The 23,490-nt window shown below is 33.7% G+C and overlaps 1 pseudogene across 1 annotated transcript in view; it reads left to right on the top strand.

Moving 5' to 3' along the window:
• Positions 1 to 23,490, top strand: part of LOC143256405 (adenosylhomocysteinase-like 1) — a 48,734-nt pseudogene continuing 25,244 nt past the window's right edge. Inside the window, exons 1-5 of the transcript XR_013031339.1 lie at positions 1 to 668; positions 12,652 to 12,798; positions 18,936 to 19,036; positions 19,838 to 19,909; positions 22,689 to 22,719. The product of XR_013031339.1 is annotated as an adenosylhomocysteinase-like 1 (transcript). The remainder of the gene's footprint in view (positions 669 to 12,651; positions 12,799 to 18,935; positions 19,037 to 19,837; positions 19,910 to 22,688; positions 22,720 to 23,490) is intronic.

Below are 23,490 nucleotides of genomic sequence, written 5' to 3'. Positions count from 1 at the left end.
AAGCATTCTGTGTATTAGCCTGATTCCGTCACCAATGTTTATTTTAATGGTTCCTGGGGTTATGGTGTACAGATGGGATGACTACTTGTCCATTATTGTTGTATGTTGTTCTGTCACTAGGAGAGTTATCTCCATGTCTCATCAAATGTTTTAATTAAAACAACAAACTAAAGAGTTTTTGAAGAGTCTCACAAGTGATCTAATGGTTAAATGTCTGTTAACTGAGAGTCAGTTTGAGTAGATCTATGGTAAATAAACTTTTGTTTATATATTTAATAAAACCATTATAGGTTTTGTGGATTTTATATAGGGGATCAAAAAGCCCTTTAAGGGGGAAGAGATTACAGAAAGTAGTTCCAGAGACATTCATGGCTTTTTTTTTGAGTGGTGTGTTGGCTCTGCTATATACTGGTCTGGCCAGTGTAAATGTATTAGTTTATTTATTTGGGGTGGGGAGTCTCCTGTTCTCCTATAGTAGTAGGAAGCAGTCTATATACCTGACTGGTTTTGTCTGCTCTGAAGATTCCACAAGTTTTAATGGACCTGCCAAACTTCAAAGATCGGACCCAGCGTCGAGATGAGTCTGCCAATAAGCGGCTTGTGGATTCACGAAAAAGAAGGCATTAAGGATTCTCGGCGGTCGTCAGCGACTTCAACCTGTTCTAGTTGTAAGTTACTGTAAGACAAATGTATGTTAATAATTTTAAAAAGAAACATTAAACAGCAACTTCAACCTGTTCTAGTTGTAACTTGCTGTAAGACAAATGTATATTAATAATTTTAAAAAGAAACATTAAACAGCAACTTCAACCTGTTCTAGTTGTAACTTGCTGTAAGACAAATGTATATTAATAATTTTAAAAAGAAACATTAAACAGTGACTTCAACCTGTTCTAGTTGTAACTTGCTGTAAGACAAATGTATATTAATAATTTTAAAAAGAAACATTAAACAGTGACTTCAACCTGTTCTAGTTGTAACTTGCTGTAAGACAAATGTATATTAATAATTTTAAAAAGAAACATTAAACAGCAACTTCAACCTGTTCTAGTTGTAACTTGCTGTAAGACAAATGTATGTTAATAATTTTAAAAAGAAACATTAAACAGCAACTTCAACCTGTTCTAGTTGTAAGTTACTGTAAGACAAATGTATGTTAATAATTTTAAAAAGAAACATTAAACAGCAACTTCAACCTGTTCTAGTTGTAACTTGCTGTAAGACAAATGTATATTAATAATTTTAAAAAGAAACATTAAACAGCAACTTCAACCTGTTCTAGTTGTAACTTGCTGTAAGACAAATGTATATTAATAATTTTAAAAAGAAACATTAAACAAGCAACTTCAACCTGTTCTAGTTGTAACTTGCTGTAAGACAAATGTATATTAATAATTTTAAAAAGAAACATTAAACAGCAACTTCAACCTGTTCTAGTTGTAACTTGCTGTAAGACAAATGTATATTAATAATTTTAAAAAGAAACATTAAACAGCAACTTCAACCTGTTCTAGTTGTAACTTGCTGTAAGACAAATGTATATTAATAATTTTAAAAAGAAACATTAAACAGCAACTTCAACCTGTTCTAGTTGTAACTTGCTGTAAGACAAATGTATGTTAATAATTTTAAAAAGAAACATTAAACAGTGACTTCAACCTGTTCTAGTTGTAACTTGCTGTAAGACAAATGTATATTAATAATTTTAAAAAGAAACATTAAACAGTGACTTCAACCTGTTCTAGTTGTAACTTGCTGTTAGACAAATGTATATTAATAATTTTAAAAAGAAACATTAAACAGTGACTTCAACCTGTTCTAGTTGTAACTTGCTGTAAGACAAATGTATATTAATAATTTTAAAAAGAAACATTAAACAGCGACTTCAACCTGTTCTAGTTGTAACTTGCTGTAAGACAAATGTATGTTAATAATTTTAAAAAGAAACATTAAACAGTGACTTCAACCTGTTCTAGTTGTAACTTGCTGTAAGACAAATGTATATTAATAATTTTAAAAAGAAACATTAAACAGTGACTTCAACCTGTTCTAGTTGTAACTTGCTGTAAGACAAATGTATATTAATCATTTTAAAAAGAAACATTAATTTCCAATGACATTGGAGTATGCTATAAGACAAGTGGTTTATTGAGATCGTATTTACGTCAATAAAGAAAACTTTGCTTGTGACATTAGAGAACATAATAAACTAGTATTTTTTTATAATGTTTAAGTTGTTATAGCAGTGTAATAAGTGATTATCTATTAGTGTTTGGATCACATACGAGTACGTTGAATTTTTCTTTTCTTTTAAACTAGTGGTTTAAGACAGTTTGCAATGTTAATCACTTTTAAAGTATGCAAGTTACCTGAAGATAAAGGCAGGATCTGTCTCAGTTTACATAGTTTGGAGTTTGAAAGTAAATGTGATAATACTTTTGTTTACTGTAAATGTTGAATGAAGTTTTTATGTACTGACATTTTCAAAACAGAACTAACTTAAAGTGTAAAATATTTCACAACAGTGTTTTCTAAAAGTGAATGCCAACATAATTTTTACTGTAGGGTGTAGTGCAATAGTCTAGCACTACTTACGATAATGATGTTTTATTTATTCAACCACAAATTCTAGAAGTTGGTATGAAGAGTTCTTATAGATAGGCCAAACTTCACAACAGATGTTAAATACATCAGTTTCACTTACGTACTTGTTAACTTCTCTTATATTTATACACTTTCTTGTTTGTAGTACTTGCTAGAATCATACATGTAGTATACCAGAGCTAATCTGTGTAGCTTACTCAGTGTCAAATAATTTACTCTCACATAACTTTTTTTTTACCTGTTTCAAGACATTTCCTAAGCTTCCAAAAAAAATTCTACACCTTAAGTGACAAAACTACCATAAACCAAAAATATATTCCTCCATGTGGATTCCTGTACCTGGTGAAGGGACCTCCCAGGGAAGGTACTGTGTGGTAACATGTGAAGGGAAGGAGAGGATCCTGGGGGTTGAGGGGTCCAACCCTAACACACCACTTTGGCCTTAAATTCCTATAGACAGGCAGCCTTGGGGTGGCCCCCTTGGGTCAACCACGTACCGGTGTCGGATGTTCTCAACAGATGTTGTGGACATTGTATCTGTTGCTGATGTTTGGGAATAATGCTCACAAAACCTTGGCATTACTGCAGTGTCCTTGTTTCACATTGTAGTGTGTCCCCTTGTAGGGCTCCACGGTGGGTGGGGTCAGTGGGCACCAAAATTTACCTTGCTTTATTTTGGATACTTTAAATAAAAATCTTAAAATAGTGAAAAAGTCTATTGGTAAACGACCACGTCTTGAAGATTCGGAGCAGCCATCTTCACCATCTGTACCACCCTGTTGTACTTTATTTTCTTATACTACATTCTCTTTCAGACAAACCTTTAGGGCAAATGTCTCCCTTTTTCATTCAGAAGGGACTAGAGGGACTTGCTGACTCTCCAAAGTCAGTAAAGAAGCTTCGATCTGATGACCTATTGGTGGAAACATCCACATCTCAACACAGTGAACTCCTCTTGAATTCAAAGGCAATTGGGGATATACCTATTGAGGTTACACCTCATGCTACTTTGAATTCATCACTAGGGGTTATTGTTGAGAGAGATTTGAAGAACATCCCAGAGTCGGAGATTCTTGCTGTTTTCTCCACCCAAGGAGTTTCTGCAGTGAGACGTATCTCCACTCGCAAAGATGGAATTATGATGCTGACCAATGTCCTTGTTCTTACATTTACGTCATTATGTTCACCTGCCACCATCAAGACAGGTTATTTTAATTGCAGAGTACAGCCATATATTCCAAACCCTCTCCAATGTGTCCAGTGTCTGCTGTTTGGTCACTCGAAGACATCATGTTGTGGTTCCTTGACGTGTGCTCGTTGCAGGGACAAAGACCACGATGCTTATGAGTATGAAATGGACCCTCACTGCATCAGTTGCAATGGTTCTCAACTGTCCTACTTTTGTTCTTGCCCTAAATGGTTGGAAGAAAAAGAGGTGCAGCATTTAAAAACAATTCATAACATTACTTATCTTGAGGCTTGAAAGTTGCTGTTTACTACCTCATCTCGGATGTATACTGCTGCACTTCGTTCCACTACTACAGTGGGAGTGCAGACACTTCTCTCTGTGCCTCCAAAAAATTGTTCTCAAAACAAATGAAAAGTTTTTGACCTCCATGGTTAAAAAATTTGATGAATCAACTTCAACACCTATTTCTGTCCCTTGTATACATTCCAACAAATCCCAAGATCCACATCCTTTGGTTCCAGGTACAGGCATTTCCTTGGATACATCTTCTCCCACCCCAAGATGTACAACAATCATTTGTTTATGTCCTCAGTCACTGTAATCCTCTTCCAACAGCAAAGACCTGCCCAATCGACCCAGTAAGGAAACAAGATGTGGTTGTAAACAGAAAGGTTCTCCACCCAATTTGCCTACACATAAGTAAAAATGGCCACCTTGATACAATGGAATTGTCCAGGTTTATGTTCTAATCTGGATGGCATAAAAACACTGATTGCTTCCTGCCATCCTGCATGTCTTCCTTTACAGGAAACATTTCTAAAGCCTGCCAATACAGTCACCTTTTGGCAGTTTTTCTTGTACAGAAATAACAGCCTGTGTGATGGATGAGTGCATGGAGGGATAGCACTGTTAGTTGATCAGCATGTGTCAAGTGGTCGGCACACCCTTGGAGGCTGTAGCCATCCATGTTTCCTTGGGTCATACCATCACTGTTTGTTCTCTATACGTGTCCCCTGGAGAGACATATGATCAATCAGACCTTGATGCTCTCATTGAACAGTTGTCGTCTCCCTTTTTCATCCTGGGGGACTTTAATGGACATCATCCCCTCTGGGGCAGTGCTGAAATTAATAGGAGGGGTTGCTCTGTAGAGTGTATGCTCTCTGATCACAACATTTCTCTTTTCAAAACTGGTTCTTCTACTTATTTTCATGCACCTAGTCAGTCCTTTACTGCTATTGATCTCTTAATTTGTTCTCCTTTATTATTCTCCCACTTTTCATGGAGGGCTGACAATAATCCATGAGGCAGTGATCATTTTCCTATAATCTTGAGAGAGACTGGTCATGGTCAATGTCACCTGACCTGTGTGCCACAGTGGAAGTTGGATCAAGCAAACAGGCTTTCTTACACTGCTCTTACAGAATGTTATCCTGTCATCATTTGTAAGCCATCAATAGACAACTGTGTGGCAGCAGTAACTGATGTTATCTCACAAGCAGCTTCTCAATGTATTCCTAAAACCTTGACACATTTTCCATTATATCTTTGTCCATGGTGGAATCCTGTGTGACACATAGCCAGAAGGCTAAAAAATGGGCCTGGGATACATTCCATAGATCTCCCACACTCTCAAACCTCATTGCTTTCCAGCAGGCCTGTGCACATGATTGGTTGGTAAGATGTCAAAGCCAGAAGTAATCTTGGATTAAGTTCACAACTGGCATATCTTCTACCACCAGTTACAAAGTCATATGGGACAAGATTCGAAAGGTCAGTGGGCAATAAAATTCTGTCCCCCCCTCAGTCTTGCTTTCTGATGGCCAGGAAGTAGCTGATACCCAAATCACCTCCAATACTCTGGGTGAAAGTTTTTGTTGGTTATCTAGCACTTCTACTTCTTCTTCCACCTTCTTAGTAATCAAGACTCATGCAGAACAATCACCTCTTTCCTTTCAAGCTGGTTGTTTCTATGACTATAATTGTCCCTTTACACTGGTGGAACTCAAACTGGCCCTTCTTCAGTCTGGCAGTACATCAGTTGGATCTGATGATGTACACTATGACATGCTGCTCCATCTAACCCCCTGCTTCTCTTGCTATTTTTCTGATTTGTTTTAACCGGATCTGGCAGGAGAATGTTTTCTTGATGCTTGGTGCCAGGCTATTGTCCTTCATTTCTCTAAGCCTGGGAAGGATACCAAGACTCCTTCAAACTACCATCCAATTGATTTGACAAGCTGTCTCTGTAATACCTTATAAAGGATGGTTAATGTTCGTCTTTTTTGGTTCCTTGAATCAAACAAACTCCTCTCGCCCACACAGTGTGGGTTCCGATGATAGTGCTCCACCATGGACCACCTGATTTGACTTGAAATGTCCATTAGAGAAGCCTTTCTCAAACAACAACATCTTGTATCAATATTTTCTGACATTGAGAAGGCTTATGATACAACATGGAGGTATGGCATTTTGCGAGGCATCCATATATATGGGTTATTTCGCCATTTGCCCATTTTTATTAAAATTTTTTTAATGGACAGGAGATTCCAAGTTCATGTGGGTTTGACACTTTCCTGCTCTTTTCTGCAGGAACTTGGAGTCCCTTAGGGCTGTGTTCTGAGTGTCACAATTTTCAATGTAAAAATTTAATGCCATCACTGAACAACTTCCTCTCACTTTGCAAATGAGCTCTATGTCGACGACTTTCACATCTCATGTCAGTCATCAAACATGAGGTATATTGATTGGCAGCTACAGACTGCCCTCAATCGTTTAGTGAAGTGGATCACAGCAAACGGCTTTAACATCTCTCTCTCTCTAAAACCATTTGCATGCACTTTTGCTGCTAACGGGGTATTCACCCTGATGCTGAACACTGTATCGGTGAAATTGTACTGCCTGTCGTCCCTGAGACAAAGTTCTTAGGGCTTATCTTTGATCATAAGCTGACTTTTATACCACACATGAACCAGCTATGGGTAAAATGTACAAGAATACTGAACATCCTCTGTGTCCTATGTTTCACCACTTGGGAGTGGATTGATGTTCTGTGCTAAAGATATATCGTGCATTTATTCGATCGAAACTTCGACTATGGATTGCTGGTCTGTGACTCTGCCAGACCATCAGCCTTAAAGATGCTAGACCTTATTCATCATCTAGGACTTTGGCTCTGCACTGGAGCTGTCTGCACTTTCCCAGTTCAGAGCTTAAACATAGTCTCATGAACCTTCTTTGCACCTCTGCTGTTTGCAACTGTCTTCGTTCCTTACCATAGCATCCCACCTGGGATAGTGTTTTCCTTCCTTGGTCGGTCATACTTTTTCAGAACAGGCAATCTGCCATTGCGTTTTTTGCCTTTCATATCCAGGTGCAGTTGGGTGAATTGGGTTTGTCCTTGGATAACATTGCTATATCCACTGATCAGCCCATCCCATCATGGCTTCTTACAGTTTCCAATTGTGACCTATCTTTAAGTCGTCTGAGAAAAGCAGACACTCCCAATTGGAAATACTGTCTGTTATTTGCTGAACATCTTTTGAACCATCCTTCCATTCCTATTTATACATATGGTTTGCAGAATCTCCCCTACGGCTTCTGTGTTCACTGCTGAACTGCACAACATTTCTCTTGCCCTGGATCACATAGAAGTGAAGCAGTACTCAAACTGCACTATTTACACTGACTCGTTTAGTTCTATACTGGCTCTGGAATCGCTTCACCTTGGTTCACACCCTGTTTTCACCGATATTCAAAACTGACTGGACCATTTCTCTTCAACATCTACTTCTATCCAGTTTTTCTGGATACCAGGCCACGTTGGTATTCGCGGGAATGAGTTTGCTGACACTGTAGCTAAGTCCATCTACTCTGGCACTATCACTGCTCTGCCTGTTCCATACATGGACTATGATACTGTATTCAAGACTCGGCTCTGTGCCATTTGGCAGTCAACTAGGAGTGAGCAACGCGAAATCAAACTCTTCCAAATAAAACCCTATATTGGACTTTGGCCGTCTTCCTTCCATAAGGATCAGAAAGAGGAAGTTGTTCTAACTAGACTACACATTGGTCACAGTTTTTTAACTCATTGTTTTCTTTTATCTGGAACTGATGCGCCAGTGTGTAGTTTGTGTTACACTCAGATCACAATAAGCCACATTTTACTGTCATGCCGTCATTACGACTCTTAACAACGGCACCATTTTCAGCATGTTCTGTTACAAGGTTTGTCCATAACGTTAGTGTTATTGGTGATGGTGACACTGTCCACCTTGGTAATGTTTTTAGTTTTTAAAGATCATTAATGGTTTTAATACTATATAAGTTTTTTAATTTATACTTTACACCTTGTTAATGTGATTCCCTTTTAAAAATCACAGTTAATCTAGTTCAATTTGAAATTAGAAACTAGCAGTAACATTAAATAACTCGAAACCAGGACTGGAGAGGCCAACTTCAGGTGACTAACGCTGCTGTTTGAAGTACCCGTTAGTCATTCTGATGAGTTATTATTATAATTTTGCTCCACGTCTTTTAAAACCTTTTTTTTTTTTACTTTACTTTTTGAAAATAGCCATAACATGTAATAACTTAGATCCAGGCCTGGAGAGGCCAGCTTCAGGTGATTAATGGTGGTTTTTGTACTTACCTGTTTGTTTTCCATGCGAGTTATGATAATTACAATTATGCTACTGAAAGTCCTTTAAAACTTGTATTACTGTAGTTTTTCTCTTAATGTTGTAAACTAGATGTAAACTTTGGTTTTATGTTATATTTGTTTTTTAAACTTTGTTTTGTTTTACCTTAATTTCCTTTTACTAAATTTAATTTTAACTTTTTTCCGGATGTTTGGCACAGATAGTTTAGCTGCTTTGTGTCATAAAACAAACCAACGAACCTAGGAATACAGCTATAGTAGCTTTGTTGTGGTTAACTACTATGTGTCTGTGTGTTTGGTCCTAGGAATACAGCTGTTGTAGCTTTGTTGTGGTTAACTACTTTGTGGGTGTGTGTCTGGTCCTAGGAATACAGCTGTTGTAGCTAACTACTATGTGGACGTGTGTCTGGTCCTAGGAATACAGTTGTTGTAGCTTTGTTGTGGTTAACTACTATGTGGGTGTGTGTCTGGTCCTAGGAATACAGCTGTTGTAGCTTTGTTGTAGTTAAACACTATGTGGGCTTGTCTTATCTGTTATCTTTACAACTTGTATTACTGTAGTTTTTTCTTAACGTTGTAGACTAGATGTAAACATTAGTTTTATGTTAGTTATGTGTGTGTTTTTTTTAAACTTTTTGTTTTACCTTAGTTTACTTTTATGAATTTTACTAAATTTACCTTTTAACTTTTTACCAGATGTTTGGCACAGATAGTCGAGCTGTTTTGTGCCATAAAACACTAAATCAACCAACCAAAAGTATACTAAATTATGAGTTAAAAATAATTGGGAGAGTAATGTGTAATAATGTGATGCTTTTTACATGTCATATACAAGTTTGTAATGACTTGTGTGTGTCTGAATACGTTTTGATAGTTATGAAATATGTATGTTTTTGTCAAAATAATTACTTTTGTTTCTTTACAAAAATAAATTGTAGTTTAAGGCCACAAATGTTACGAATAAAACAAGGAAATGTATATTAAATAGTGAATTATTATTCTCTAATTATGTTTAAAAACTGTTACCACAGAGTAGTGTATCTGTATCGTAATAAACTGGTTTGAATTACTCCATGTTGCTCTGTGTGCTTAGGTAATGATTTTGAGTCTTGTGTATTGGTGTTGAGTTGCTGCGTGCTTAGTAGCGTAGCGGTATTGATTTGCTGCACTTGCCCAGTAACGTAAGGGTATTAGGTTGATGTAGTAAAGTTTCATCTTTACAGTACGTTCAGTAATTTGCTGACTGTTACACTTTCTTTTTGCTCTGTTTGGTCTTCGTGATTCATTTCGGATTACCTCTGAGCTGCTGATAGAAGGTCCATCCATAAAATGTGGATATATGTTGATCACATTTCTTTCAGGAAATGAAAGCTTTTAGTGTCACAGATTCTGTTTCTGAAAGTATAATTAATTTCACACTAGAGGTGACATTATGTGAAAATATCTCCCTGCAGTGTTTAATACCAAAGAATGTTTTTTCTTAACACAAGAAATATTGTTTTCTTTTGTTGTGTAACATTAATGTCTTCATTGAAAAGAGAGGTTTTCATAATACTTCTTATAGTAAAAGAAACTGCTATAACGTACATTATGAATGTTTGTAATTATTGCAGTGTTTCATGGTTTTGCAAAGTGAACTGTAGCTGTGATCTACTACTCCAGAGCAGCTGATCTTGTATGTACTGTTCCATTTATCAGAATGATTGACTCTAATAGAGTGGAATGTTGGCAAAAGCTTTCCATAAAAAAATTCTTACCCAAAATAATATTTTCATTACACGATAACCATGTTGTTTGTTTTGTAGTTTTCTTTCTATATTTGTAAATTTTTAACTTTGAAGTATTGAGTTTACAGTGAGTTATACTTTTATTAGTTTAATGGAGCATTTCTTGGATAAGAATGAACTTTTAACTCCAAGAAGAAAACATTTGTAAAACAACTGTTGAATACCAGTGTTTGGAAACAAACACTTTATTAATCTGGAAGCAACAGTGAAAGAGTGATTGTATATCAGAATTTTCAATGCACTGTTCATTAATGACAGTGACAAGATGGTCAAGTTATCACTGGACTACTGATTACTGAGAGTGACAAGAGATGTGAATCACCTCATATAACGTTATGTGGTGAAACCATAATATTTGAGTTGTGGTTTAGTAATTTGAATCTCATGTTTATTAAATACTAGAAGGTGTACGTCTTAAGTGTGTGGAGAAAACATGGAGGTCAGTTCCAAATGTCTCATATGGCTTCAAGTGTGCTCCTAATAGTAGATTCTGGGTTTTGTAAGAATTTGCACAGTGACACATACATATAAATAAACTGTGCCCAAGTTAGTTTTTGTTCTTAATTATGTTGTGAAGATGATAAAATGCTTACTGTAATCTTAACATCTATTTGTTTTTGTTTATTCATTTTTATAATATCTGATTTTATTACAGATTTTAATGAGTTTTAAGATTGTTTTTTTAGCTAGAATACATACTGTTCTAATTATAAAACAGGACTTGAAATGTTTCAATAAAATATATTGGAATTATAAAGCAAATTTAAAACAAGCTTTCTACTTGTCATTTAATTTGAAACAAGCTTTCTGCTTGTCATTTAATTTGAAACAAGCTTTCTGCTTGTCATTTAATTTGAAACAAGCTTTCTGCTTGTCATTTAATTTGAAACAAGCTTTCTACTTGTCATTTAATTTGAAATAAGCTTTCTACTTGTCATTTAATTTAAAACAAGCTTTCTACTTGTCATTTAATTTGAAACAAGCTTTCTACTTGTCATTTAATTTGAAACAAGCTTTCTACTTGTCATTTAATTTGAAACAAGCTTTCTACTTGTCATTTAATTTGAAACAAGCTTTCTGCTTGTCATTTAATTTGAAACAAGCTTTCTGCTTGTCATTTAATTTGAAACAAGCTTTCTACTTGTCATTTAATTTGAAACAAGCTTTCTGCTTGTCATTTAATTTGAAACAAGCTTTCTGCTTGTCATTTAATTGAAACAAGCTTTCTGCTTGTCATTTAATTTGAAACAAGCTTTCTGCTTGTCATTTAATTTGAAACAAGCTTTCTGCTTGTCATTTAATTTGAAACAAACTTTCTACTTGTCATTTAATTTGAAACAAACTTTCTGCTTGTCATTTAATTTGAAACAAGCTTTCTGCTTGTCATTTAATTTGAAACAAGCTTTCTGCTTGTCATTTAATTTGAAACAAGCTTTCTGCTTGTCATTTAATTTGAAACAAGCTTTCTGCTTGTCATTTAATTTGAAACAAGCTTTCTGCTTGTCATTTAATTGAAACAAGCTTTCTGCTTGTCATTTAATTTGAAACAAGCTTTCTGCTTGTCATTTAATTTGAAACAAGCTTTCTGCTTGTCATTTAATTTGAAACAAGCTTTCTGCTTGTCATTTAATTTAAAACAAGCTTTCTGCTTGTCATTCAATTTGAAACAAGCTTTCTGCTTGTCATTCAATTTCAAACAAGCTTTCTACTTGTCATTCAATTTCAAACAAGCTTTCTACTTGTCATTTAATTTGAAATAAGCTTTCTGCTTGTCATTTAATTTGAAATAAGCTTTCTGCTTGTCATTCAATTTGAAATAAGCTTTCTGCTTGTCATTCAATTTAAAACAAGCTTTCTACTTGTCATTTAATTTGAAACAAGCTTTCTGCTTGTCATTTAATTTGAAACAAGCTTTCTGCTTGTTGTTTAGACAAAGAAAACGGGTCATAGTTTTTTTCTTCTAGTGTAGCTCCATTTACAGAACAGTGGAGGATTGTGTATAGCCATTAAGCTGTACATATTTCTTACTTGAGAGAGTGAGAGACCAGTTATGTTTGAATTATAGTATCCTATCTCCACCGATCAATAAATCAATATGTGTAGGACGTTAGGTAGATGTGTGAAGGCCACCTACTAAGGATGAGTGACCTGGAGTTTTGTAGCCGCTGTCTGTTTTAGATCATGATGCCAAGAAGAACATTAATGTCTTCATTTTATCCTTCTTGTAATATTAAAAGCTCTTAGTGATTTGCTTGTCATTAAAACAAAACGAAGTTTGTTAAAACCTTGTTTTCTGGTTTCTTATCAGTTTGTATCTGGTCATGCTTCCTTGTTTTGTAACTAGATTTTTTTTTATTATTTTTTAAACCAGATCTAAGTTTGTGTGTGTGTGTTTTCATTTTCCTTAGCCTCGTATACTGACACAAGCTCTGATGATGAAGGGCTTACACCGAGGGAGAAAGTGCAGAAGAACACCAAAGGATTCAGTGACTTCTGTGTTAAAAATATCAACCAATCAGCATTTGGTCGTCGGGAAATTGAAATAGCAGAACAAGGTCAGATGTGTTACAGTAATTTAAACAATCTCTGATTGTAATAACTAATTTCATTTTAATAGGATTAAATATTTGTTTCATAAATATAAACAATGATATACAGAGAATAATTTCAGTATTTAATTATGTTTGAAGTAAAAAATAGAATACAATGTTAGTTTACTAAAACAATACATATTTTTTGTTATTAATTGTGTGTTTAAAGTATTTGTAATTATAAATTGTTACTTCTGAATAATTAGTAATACTTTGAAGAACTTTTAGGTTTTGAAAGTGTTAATTAATATAACAGGAACTTTAATTTTAACCCAACCTTTAATATTTACCAATTATTACTGTCAAAATTTGATGTGATAGTTCTTAAATTTTGTTCCCGTGTTTCCACTTTTTGTGTATAACTTCTTAAAACTTCAAACATTACAGATTGTTTGATTGTATCAGTATAAAACAGTTCTCAAGACATACTTATGATCAAATGTTTGGTTTATGTAATCAAAACTGTTCACAAAATATATGTACTTATGATGAAATGTTTGGTTTAGGTAATCAAAACTTAGGGTCATGGGTTTGAATCCCCTTCTCACCAAATATTCTAGCTCTCTCAACCATGTAGACATTATATTGTGATGATTAATCTCACTATTTATTTGTAATTTGGGAGTACCTATTTGTAATAGGTAATCCCAAGAGTTTGCAGTGGGTTATGATGAATGGTTGCTAAATTAAGGATGGCTGACACAGAGAGCTTTCATGCTGCTTTGTGTAAAATTCAAAACAAACAAACCCATGTATTGTGGTTGATATGAAAACAAAAATTGTTAAAAACAAACGTTTCAAACATCTCACTAAAATGACGTTTCTAATTGTGTATAGTTCTAATTAGAGAAAAAAACAGATTTTGAGAGTTTGTTTTTAATTTTAAAGAAGTCATTACTTATACAGCCACACTACTTGTATTTTTATTTGTTTTAAACGTCAACAGCACACAACAATTCCTTCTCATGAGAATTGTAACTTCTAAACAATTAATTCTGTAATAAATCTGTCCCAGGGGCTGTAAGGGCCCTAAAACATATCCACTTTTATGAAGAAAACATCTTACACATTGGAAGATTTGCCATGATAACATTCAGTTGACACTCAGATTGTTGTCTGAGTTAGAAATAATCAATGAATGACTAAAGCCTGTACTGAATTACTATAGACTCCAGCTGTGTTCACATATGGTGATTAATAGCTCAGTCAAATAACAACACTGACATCTAGTGTCTTTTTTTGATACTTTATGGTAGTGTCAGAATGGCTGGCTGTTTTTCTAATTTATTTCTGAAATAAATGAAGGAGGGGTTGGCCCTCATGATATCTGTGCCTACATATCAATATTAAGTAATACAGTCATTAATTTAAAAAAAAAACAGGATAGATGGAGTTTGTCTCGTGGGTTCTCCAGTTTGTTACACATAATCAAACAATAGAGTTCTACAGTTACAAGTAAGAAGCATACAAAATAAAAAACAGTAACTTTACATATTACTTAACACAAAATTAGCTATAGAATTAAACGTCTGCTTTCATCTCTCTAGTCAGTAGAGTTGACAGTGGGTGATGCTGGCCAGTTGTCTGTTAGATCCTCCAAAAACTGTCATTAAATTGTATAACTTCCATTTAGGCCTGATGTTAGTATGATGAGTCCTGTTAGATACTTCAAAAACTACTATTAAATTGTGTAACTTCCATTTAGGTTTGATGTTAGTATGATGAGTCCTGTTAGATACTTCAAAAACTACCATTAAATTGTGTAACTTCCATTTAGGTCTGATGTTAGTATGATGAGTCCTGTTAGATACTTCAAAACTACCATTAAATTGTGTAACTTCCATTTAGGTCTGATGTTAGTATGATGAGTCCTGTTAGATACTTCAAAAACTACCATTAAATTGTGTAACTTCCATTTAGGTCTGATGTTAGTATGATGAGTCCTGTTAGATACTTCAAAAACTACCATTAAATTGTGTAACTTCCATTTAGGTCTGATGTTAGTATGATGAGTCCTGTTAGATACTTCAAAAACTACTATTAAATTGTGTAACTTCCATTTAGGTCTGATGTTAGTATGATGAGTCCTGTTAGATACCTCAAAAACTACCATTAAATTGTGTAACTTCCATTTAGGTCTGATGTTAGTATGATGAGTCCTGTTAGATACTTCAAAACTACTATTAAATTGTGTAACTTCCATTTAGGTCTGATGTTAGTATGATGAGTCCTGTTAGATACCTCAAAACTACCATTAAATTGTGTAACTTCCATTTAGGTCTGATGTTAGTATGATGAGTCCTGTTAGATACTTCAAAACTACTATTAAATTGTGTAACTTCCATTTAGGTCTGATGTTAGTATGATGAGTCCTGTTAGATACTTCAAAAACTACCATTAAATTGTGTAACTTCCATTTAGGCCTGATTTTAGTATGATGAGTCCTGTTAGATACTTCAAAAACTACCATTAAATTGTGTAACTTCCATTTAGGTCTGATGTTAGTATGATGAGTCCTGTTAGATACTTCAAAAACTACCATTAAATTGTGTAACTTCCATTTAGGCCTGATTTTAGTATGATGAGTCCTGTTAGATACTTCAAAAACTACCATTAAATTGTATAACTTCCATTTAGGTCTGATGTTAGTATGATGAGTCCTGTTAGATACTTCACAAACTACCATTAAATTGTGTAACTTCCATTTAGGTTTGATGTTAGTATGATGAGTCCTGTTAGATACTTCACAAACTACCATTAAATTGTGTAACTTCCATTTAGGTCTGATGTTAGTATGATGAGTCCTGTTAGATACTTCAAAAACTACCATTAAATTGTGTAACTTCCATTTAGGTCTGATGTTAGTGTGGTGAGACATGTTAGATACTTCAAAAACTACCATTAAATTGTGTAACTTCCATTTAGGTCTGATGTTAGTATGGTGAGACGTGTTAGATACTTCAAAAACTACCATTAAATTGTGTAACTTCCATTTAGGCCTGATGTTAGTATGATGAGTCCTGTTAGATACTTCAAAAACTACCATTAAATTGTGTAACTTCCATTTAGGTCTGATGTTAGTATGATGAGTCCTGTTAGATACTTCAAAAACTACTATTAAATTGTGTAACTTCCATTTAGGTCTGATGTTAGTATGATGAGTCCTGTTAGATACCTCAAAAACTGTCATTAAATTGTATAACTTCCATTTAGGCCTGATGTTAGTATGATGAGTCCTGTTAGATACTTCAAAAACTACTATTAAATTGTGTAACTTCCATTTAGGTCTGATGTTAGTGTGATGAGTCTTGTTAGATACTTCACAAACTACCATTAAATTGTGTAACTTCCATTTAGGCCTGATGTTAGTGTGATGAGTCTTGTTAGATACTTCACAAACTACCATTAAATTGTGTAACTTCCATTTAGGCCTGATGTTAGTATGATGAGTCCTGTTAGATACTTCAAAAACTACCATTAAATTGTGTAACTTCCATTTAGGTCTGATGTTAGTATGATGAGTCCTGTTAGATACTTCAAAAACTACTATTAAATTGTGTAACTTCCATTTAGGTCTGATGTTAGTATGATGAGTCCTGTTAGATACCTCAAAAACTGTCATTAAATTGTATAACTTCCATTTAGGCCTGATGTTAGTATGATGAGTCCTGTTAGATACTTCAAAAACTACTATTAAATTGTGTAACTTCCATTTAGGTCTGATGTTAGTGTGGTGAGTCCTGTTAGATACTTCACAAACTACCATTAAATTGTATAACTTCCATTTAGGTCTGATGTTAGTATGATGAGTCCTGTTAGATACCTCAAAAACTACCATTAAATTGTGTAACTTCCATTTAGGTCTGATGTTAGTGTGATGAGTCCTGTTAGATACTTCACAAACTACTATTAAATTGTGTAACTTCCATTTAGGTCTGATGTTAGTATGATGAGTCCTGTTAGATACTTCACAAACTACTATTAAATTGTGTAACTTCCATTTAGGTCTGATGTTAGTATGATGAGTCCTGTTAGATACTTCAAAAACTACCATTAAATTGTGTAACTTCCATTTAGGTCTGATGTTAGTATGATGAGTCCTGTTAGATACTTCACAAACTACTATTAAATTGTGTAACTTCCATTTAGGTCTGATGTTAGTATGATGAGTCCTGTTAGATACTTCAAAAACTACCATTAAATTGTGTAACTTCCATTTAGGTCTGATGTTAGTATGATGAGTCCTGTTAGATACTTCACAAACTACCATTAAATTTGTATAACTTCCATTTAGGTCTGATGTTAGTGTGGTGAGACATGTTAGATACTTCACAAACTACCATTAAATTGTGTAACTTCCATTTAGGTCTGATGTTAGTATGATGAGTCCTGTTAGATACTTCAAAAACTACCATTAAATTGTGTAACTTCCATTTAGGTCTGATGTTAGTATGATGAGTCCTGTTAGATACTTCAAAAACTACTATTAAATTGTGTAACTTCCATTTAGGTCTGATGTTAGTATGATGAGTCCTGTTAGATACTTCAAAAACTACTATTAAATTGTGTAACTTCCATTTAGGTCTGATGTTAGTGTGGTGAGACATGTTAGATACTTCACAAACTACCATTAAATTGTGTAACTTCCATTTAGGTCTGATGTTAGTATGATGAGTCCTGTTAGATACTTCAAAACTACCATTAAATTGTGTAACTTCCATTTAGGTCTGATGTTAGTGTGGTGAGACATGTTAGATACTTCACAAACTACCATTAAATTGTGTAACTTCCATTTAGGTCTGATGTTAGTATGATGAGTCCTGTTAGATACTTCAAAAACTACTATTAAATTGTGTAACTTCCATTTAGGTCTGATGTTAGTGTGGTGAGACATGTTAGATACTTCACAAACTACCATTAAATTGTGTAACTTCCATTTAGGTCTGATGTTAGTATGATGAGTCCTGTTAGATACTTCACAAACTACCATTAAATTTGTATAACTTCCATTTAGGTCTGATGTTAGTGTGGTGAGACATGTTAGATACTTCACAAACTACCATTAAATTGTGTAACTTCCATTTAGGTCTGATGTTAGTATGATGAGTCCTGTTAGATACTTCAAAAACTACCATTAAATTGTGTAACTTCCATTTAGGTCTGATGTTAGTATGATGAGTCCTGTTAGATACTTCAAAAACTACTATTAAATTGTGTAACTTCCATTTAGGTCTGATGTTAGTATGATGAGTCCTGTTAGATACTTCAAAAACTACTATTAAATTGTGTAACTTCCATTTAGGTCTGATGTTAGTATGATGAGTCCTGTTAGATACTTCACAAACTACCATTAAATTGTGTAACTTCCATTTAGGTCTGATGTTAGTATGATGAGTCCTGTTAGATACTTCACAAACTACTATTAAATTGTGTAACTTCCATTTAGGTCTGATGTTAGTATGATGAGTCCTGTTAGATACTTCAAAAACTACCATTAAATTGTGTAACTTCCATTTAGGTCTGATGTTAGTATGATGAGTCCTGTTAGATACTTCACAAACTACCATTAAATTTGTATAACTTCCATTTAGGTCTGATGTTAGTGTGGTGAGACATGTTAGATACTTCACAAACTACCATTAAATTGTGTAACTTCCATTTAGGTCTGATGTTAGTATGATGAGTCCTGTTAGATACTTCAAAAACTACCATTAAATTGTGTAACTTCCATTTAGGTCTGATGTTAGTATGATGAGTCCTGTTAGATACTTCAAAAACTACCATTAAATTGTATACTTGTTATTCAGTTCATCAGTGTGAAATAAGGTGCTGTTCAGGTCATCCATTAGTGTGAAATAAGGTGCTGTTCAGGTTGACAGTTTTGTTAAGCCTGTAAAGTAGTGGTCAATTTTGGTATGTGATGTAAAGTTTAGTTCTGTTATTTGTGTGTCATTTTTATTGTTTTTCATTACTTTTAAAGATTAACAAAAGTATGACAATAGTTTACATATTTTTCTAGAGAATATACAAGTCTTTTGAAATTTTAAAACTAAAGTATTGAGAAGTTACCTGAATAATAATTTTTATTATTTTAATTGAAGAAATGGCAGGCATCATGGCACTTCGGAAACGTGCCGAGCAGGATAAACCACTGAAGGGGGCCAAGATTGTCTGTTGTATCCACATCAATGCTCAGACAGCAGTGAGTACGAGCTATTTCTAATTAGAAACAGATATTCAGGTTTATATAACATGAAGAAAATATTTCAAAATGGAAATATTTTCTAATGTTTAATATAGACATTACAGGTGAAACTCGCTTGTCTTCCAAATTCCAAATTGTTTTCCTCACATCCACAGATTCTATTTAAAGTTTGAATTGCAGACTGATGTTAAAAGTGTGTTTATATACACAATGTTTTTAACCATTCACTACAATATAATTAAATGTATTCATCATATAACATGCCAATTAGGCTGTAAAAATTGTAATAGTATAATCATGATAATAAATGAATTATCTAAGTGCAGCCATGAATTCTAAGATTTTTATTATTACTTAAACTGATAAACAGGGGTAATTCTCTATACTTGCTGAGTGTATTGATGTTGTTACAATGTAGCTGTAATGCGTTTGAAAACTATCTTGGTGTATGAATATCTGGCACAAAACATTTCACAGATGTTTTTAATATTGGATCTGTTACAGTATTTATAACGTATAAAGATTTTCATTTCATTTTTATTCTTTTTCCCTAAATTGATATTCTAATCTTTGATTCTTTTAGAGTTTATTTTGCATAACATGTTTCTAGCTTATTCTAAGTCATAACTGTGTAATGTTACCACGTTTGTATTACAAAGTGGTAGTTCCTTCAAGATTATCTTTGCATGTATTATTAATAATGTTACTAGAAAGATATTTGACTAGATGTGCTTATAATAAATGCAGCATATTTTTGTAAGAAGTGAAACCAATTTGTATGTTTTTTGTAAATTGCAGGTTTTAATCGAGACACTTGTAGCACTTGGAGCCAGTATCAGATTAGCTGCTTGTAACATTTATTCTACACAGGTGTGTGTCTTTTAAAATACTTCAACCTTTATAAACATCTGTATCTCATTTTGTTACCTGTCTATGTATTTAATGTTGGAGAAAATATTTCCTATGTAAAATTATAAATGAATATAAGTGTGAAATGTTAGCTTGGTGTGCATAAGAATGAAATATTAAGTCTCATTTCAGGTATTAACTTTAGTGAGATTTATTTATTGTAAAATTACTTTAGAGATAAAACTGTTGGACTTAGGGTGTAACATATTTCTATAAATATTTTTATTAAATGTTGAGTTATGATAATTTTAAACCAAACAATATTCAGTCCATGTAAGATCAATTTCTTTGAATTTTTTTAACTTGTATAAAATAAAATTAAACATGATTTTGTTGTTGAGAATTAAAAATGAATTTAAATAATTAGTTTTATATACGAACCAGGAGACATTAGGGAACTTCACAGATGGGTAATGGTGTTGAAGAATATAAAAACAAAGTTGCATAATCTATCACTCACTCTTATTATTTCTTTCTCTCTTCACACACACACACATGCGCGCACACACGTACGTTTGCTTAGTTATTGTAAAATAACCCTTGTTCTGTTATTTCTTGTCTTGTGACAATCACAATGTCTAACACAAATTTTGTTCCTGGATAGTATTTGTTATTTCTTAATTACTTATGTTGTAAACATATAGAAAATGGCCATTATTCCCTTCAGGCTTTGCTTTTGTGACCTGGATAATGAAATTTAGAAATTAATCTATTTTCTATGTAAAAACAGGCAAATTTGCACATTTTCATTAATATAAGGTCTGAATAAAACAACATGTGAATCATGATTTACATGTATTTATACTAAAGTTATACAAAAATGTTTAGAAGTGAGTAGTTTTTCTAGATTTGCGACTGTAATGTAAATCACTTTCACGTATCAGACCACAAATACAGTCCTGACATTTGACTTTGTTAAACCAAGATCTCTGATCAAGTCGTTGGGGTTTCTTTGGTTGGGGTAGTATGGGTTTCTCTCACCAGCTGCACCTCTGAAATTGTAATCTGGATCTTCACCATCTACCTCCTCTTCTGAGGATGGCTGCTTTCTTTCTGGCAGAGTGAGTACAGAGGACTCAGGGCAGTGTGGCACTGGATGATGGAAGGGTCCACCATGCAGAAGTAACAATTGTTTGAGTGGTCAGTGTGTTCACACCAAATTCTTGGAATAGAGAACTTCATGGCTCTCTCTTCCCCTCTGTACCATCCTGCAAAAGAGCAAAATAAAATTATTATAAAGAATAAATTTAGTTCATCCACAACTAATGTGTGAGAGGTTCATGCAAAATATTTTATATGTGATATTTTTCTATACTATTGGAAATAAAAAAAAAAAGATATTTAAAATGTAAAAGGTCTAACATTTGTATATATATAAAACCTTACTGATCAATCAAACAAAAATTGTCCGTCTTACCTTCTAGAGTTCTATTGCAGTGCTCACAGGTATAATGAGGTATCCAGGGTTTGTATTGATCCACGACAGGCATTCCAAAATATGTCTTGTAGGTATTTTAGTAGATACTGTCACAGAGTACTTCTTCACTCTTGTCTTGATAAATTGGCCACATACATGGCAAAATTCATCTGGAGAATGTTTACAGCTTCTTGATGTCACCTCTGATAAAATCAGATAGGTCTATGTGTTCACTTAGGCAGCTAGAACTAAACTGAAGTGGTGTGTGGTGAGCCCCTGTATATATATTACTGTGGAAGGTTCTAGAAAATTATCCTAAGTTCTACAACATTCTAGAAGGTTCTTGAAAATTCTTGTAAGTTTGAGGAAAATCTCTATCAGCTACTCAGCACTGAATCTATCTGGAATGTAGTTACTCAACACTGAATCTACCTGGAATGTAGTTACTCAGCACTGAATCTACCTGGAATGTAGTTACTCAGCACTGAATCTACCTGGAATGTAGTTACTCAGCACTGAATCTACCTGGAATGTAGTTACTCAGCACTGAATCTACCTGGAATGTAGTTACTCAGCACTGAATCTACCTGGAATGTAGTTACTCAGCACTGAATCTACCTGGAATGTAGTTACTCAGCACTGAATCTACCTGGGATGTAGTTACTCAGCACTGAATCTACCTGGGATGTAGTTACTCAGCACTGAATCTACCTGGAATGTTATGGAAAATGGGTAAATTTGAAAATTTCATTAGCCAGGTCATGAAAGCAAAGTTTGAAGAAAAAAATAGGCCTTTTCCATTTACTTTAGGCAAAAGCAATTGGAAAATAACACTTTCTGCCCAGGAACAAGAAAAAGTAAACATTTTGTTACATAGTGTTATCTAATTTTTTGTATTGATTGTAGTTTAGATCAAGTAGTCTTGGATAATTATTAATGCAACATTTTAGTATTTGCTATGAAGTTAAGATGCTCACATTTGAAAAGTACTTTCTATAATTCTGTAATATGAAATAGGCATAATACCATGTGTTACCAAGTTAGCATAATACCATGTGTTAGCAAGTTAGCATAATACCATGTGTTACCAAGTTGCACGTTAGTTAGACTTTAGAAGTAAACTGGACTCATTGTGTGTCACATGTGTGGAAAATCTTCAGTTTTGAATTAAAACAATGTTAAATACATTTAGTCATTAAAATATTGAAGTATCTAAAGTTTCAAAAGTTGTAAGAAAATACTTGTCTTATATTTTCTCAGTGTTTTGTATGTGACATGATGTTAAAGTTAAAACCCTGAATGTTCCATTATTCTTCATTATAGAATGAGGTCGGAGCAGCTCTAGCAGAAGCAGGTAATTAACTTGTAGAATAAACATGTTACAAGTGTTATTACTTATGGAAGAAGCAGGTAATGAACTGAAGACACTTAGTTATGAAACTATAAACATTATTAACTTGTAGAATAAACATGTTACAAGTGTTATTACTTATGGAAGAAGCAGGTAATGAACTGAAGACACTTAGTTATGAAACTATAAACATTATTAACTTGTAGAATAAACATGTTACAAGTGTTATTACTTATGGAAGAAGCAGGTAATGAACTGAAGACACTTAGTTATGAAACTATAAACATTATTAACTTGTAGAATAAACATGTTACAAGTGTTATTACTTATGGAAGAAGCAGGTAATGAACTGAAGACACTTAGTTATGAAACTATAAACATTATTAACTTGTAGAATAAACATGTTACAAGTGTTATTACTTATGGAAGAAGCAGGTAATGAACTGAAGACACTTAGTTATGAAACTATAAACATTATTAACTTGTAGAATAAACATGTTACAAGTGTTATTACTTATGGAAGAAGCAGGTAATGAACTGAAGACATTGAATTATGAAACCTGTTAAGTTATAAACATTATTAACTTTTAGAATAAACATATTACAAGTGTTATTACTTATGGGAGAAGCAGGTAATGAACTGAAGACACTTAGTTATGAAACTATAAACTTTATTAACTTGTAGAATAAACATGTTACAAGTGTTATTACTTGTGGAAGAAGCAGGTAATGAACTGAAGACATTGAATTATGAAACCTGTTAAGTTATAAACA

Source organism: Tachypleus tridentatus, chromosome 7 (assembly GCF_004210375.1).
Source record: "Tachypleus tridentatus isolate NWPU-2018 chromosome 7, ASM421037v1, whole genome shotgun sequence".
Classification (NCBI taxonomy): Eukaryota; Metazoa; Arthropoda; class Merostomata; order Xiphosura; family Limulidae; genus Tachypleus; species Tachypleus tridentatus.
This window is presented reverse-complemented; position numbering and strand designations above follow the sequence as displayed.